The following is a 2,500-nucleotide window of genomic DNA, read 5'->3' on the forward strand; positions in this document are numbered from 1 at the left end:
CCAGGAGAACTGCAGGGAGACCTGCAGAGGACTAGGAGACCTGCAGAGGACCAGGAGACCTGCAGAGGACCAGGAGACCTGTAGAGGACCAGGAGACCTGCAAAGGACCAGGAGACCTGTAGAGAGACCTGCAGAGGACAAGGAGACCTGCAGAGGACCAGGAGACCTGCAAAGGACCAGGAGACCTGCAGAGAGACCTGCAGAGGACCAGGAGACCTGTACAGGACCAGGAGACCTGCAGAGGACCAGGACACCTGTAGAGAGACCTGTAGAGGACCAGGAGACCTGCAGAGAGACCTGCAGAGGACCACGAGACCTGTACAGGACCAGGAGACCTGCAGAGGACCAGGAGACCTGTAGAGAGACCTGTAGAGGACCAGGAGACCTGTAGAGAGACCTGTAGAGGACCAGGAGACCTACAGAGAGACCTGCAGAGAGACCTGCAGAGGACCAGGAGACCTGCAGAGGACCAGGAGACCTGCAGAGGACCAGGAGACCTGTAGAGAGACCTGCAGAGGAGCAGGAGGCCTGAACCCTCTTTAGACTGGAGAGGCAGCCAGTCAGCAACTCACGACATGGTGTCTCATGTGAAAGCAAGAGTGAGGGTAGATTTCAGGGGGGGCTCGGTTCTAACCATTTGTTCAGTCGGTTTTTATGTGAAGAGATGTCTTTAAAAAAACTGAACAAAAACAAAGCTCTCTCAATAATAAGCTCATTGTTGTTGAAAAAAAAGGTGTCTCTCTCTCAATTCAATTCAATTCAATTCAAAAGGGCTTTATTGGCATGAAAGTTAAATTAAACAATGTTGCCAAAGCATCACAATACAAAATAATTAACAACATTAACATACATTTAAAATGTTTACATATTATTGATGATATATATATACAGTGATACAATTACATTTCAACACGTGTGTGTGTGTGTGTAATCTCTCTCTCTCTCTCTCTCTCTCTCTCTCTCTCTCTCTCGCACTCTCTGTGACGTCACTTTCCTGTTCACAGCGAGTGGCTGTGCGCGCCCGGAGGTGAGTCTCTGTTTCTGTGTTTCTCTGTGTTTCTTTGTGTGTTTCTTTGTGTGTTTCTTTGTGTGTGTTTTTGTTTGTCTGTTAGTTTGTTTGTCTGTGTATTCGTTTCTTGGTTTGTTGGTTTGTTTGTTTGTTTGTTTGTTTGTTTTCCGCGTCTCTCTACTTCCGCATGTCTCGCAGAGTTCGCTGGGTTGATTGACAGTCGCGTGTAACGTGGAATTAACCGGGACCGGGTCTCGGGTGGAGGTGAATCCGTGACGTAATACTGCCGATCAGCTGGTCCCGGGTTGCAGTGGAATTGTCCAAAAATCAGCTCCTCTCGTCTTTTCCTCTGTGTGACGTAACGGATAGGAGAAGTCAAAAGTAATTAGGACAAGAGACTGCTTTAAGAATCGACTGCACTTACACTATCAACGTATTTATGATGTCTGCTGCTGTGGGGAAACTATAGTTTTCTATACAGAGGACTACACCATGGATGTTTAATAAGAACGAGGGACTCATCTAGAGACTCTGCACCGTGCTCTGATGCTGTTGCTTTATGCTTTATGAACAACAGAGAAACATATTCTTCATGACCAAAGCTGGAATTGAAATAAAAAAGGAAAGTGAAACTTATGCTCATCACCCTCTCCTTCCGGTCCACATGAATACAAATGATCCCAATACGTATGATTGTATGAAAAGATCTTCAAATCAATACAAATGTATTTATTATAAACGTTAGTCCTTAACACCTATCACTGTGTACATCATTCAAACATCTTTTAAAAGTTGAACTAACCCCACACAGCTCAGTGAAATGTGGACTTTATTTGATCATTTCAGTAAAAACTAACGTTCATATTTCTCTTTTTGATTATAATACTGATGAACGTTCAAAACAAAGCACTTTGGCAACTTACCACATACGTTTTGAAAAGCTTAATAAGCACCATAACGTTCATGATATCATTTCTCCGTCATAATCGGTTGTTTTCCGTGAACGGCCGAATGTTGAGTGACGGCAAATGCTGTCCTCGCAGCGGCGAAACTGTGGCACACTGTAGGTGCGCCGCGTTTGGGGGTGCGGGTGCTAGTCGAGCCTCGTAGATGGGGGTGCTGCAGCCCCCTCAGAACCCCCCTTCCCGTGTCCATGTTCATTCCTTCATTACAATCCTAAATATAAATGTATTTAGCTTATTTTCCATTTGTTTGAGTGAATTAGTAAATTACTTTGTTGACAGCAACAACAACAAAGACAACAACAACATGTTGCAGTGAGCAGATAACATAAGGTGCCATTTTAACTGAGGCTTATCCACTGAAGCTTCATGCAAGTGCAACATTTAACATTAACATTAAAACAAGTTATTTTAACACAATTCTTACACATTCAAAATTCTAACATCATTCTTTATCCGTGCATAGACCAGTGGTGCGTTCACACCGGACGCGATGCGATTTTGGGGGCGGCGCGATTACATGTCAAGT

The 2,500-nt window shown here is 44.4% G+C and overlaps 1 protein-coding gene across 2 annotated transcripts in view; it reads left to right on the plus strand.

Moving 5' to 3' along the window:
* Window positions 1–990: 990 nt before the first annotated feature.
* Window positions 991–2,500, plus strand: part of LOC307014991 (globoside alpha-1,3-N-acetylgalactosaminyltransferase 1-like) — a 14,549-nt gene continuing 13,039 nt past the window's right edge. The window contains exon 1 of one of the 2 annotated variants that reach the window (XM_079643295.1): window positions 991–1,027. The gene's annotated coding sequence lies outside the window, so the exon portion shown is untranslated. Of the gene's footprint in view, window positions 1,028–1,141; window positions 1,391–2,500 lie in introns of those variants that run through there. The other variant, XM_079643296.1, reaches the window with a different exon arrangement.

This window comes from Notothenia rossii, assembly GCF_949606895.1.
Source record: "Notothenia rossii genome assembly, chromosome: 8".
NCBI classification, from domain to species: domain Eukaryota; kingdom Metazoa; phylum Chordata; class Actinopteri; order Perciformes; family Nototheniidae; genus Notothenia; species Notothenia rossii.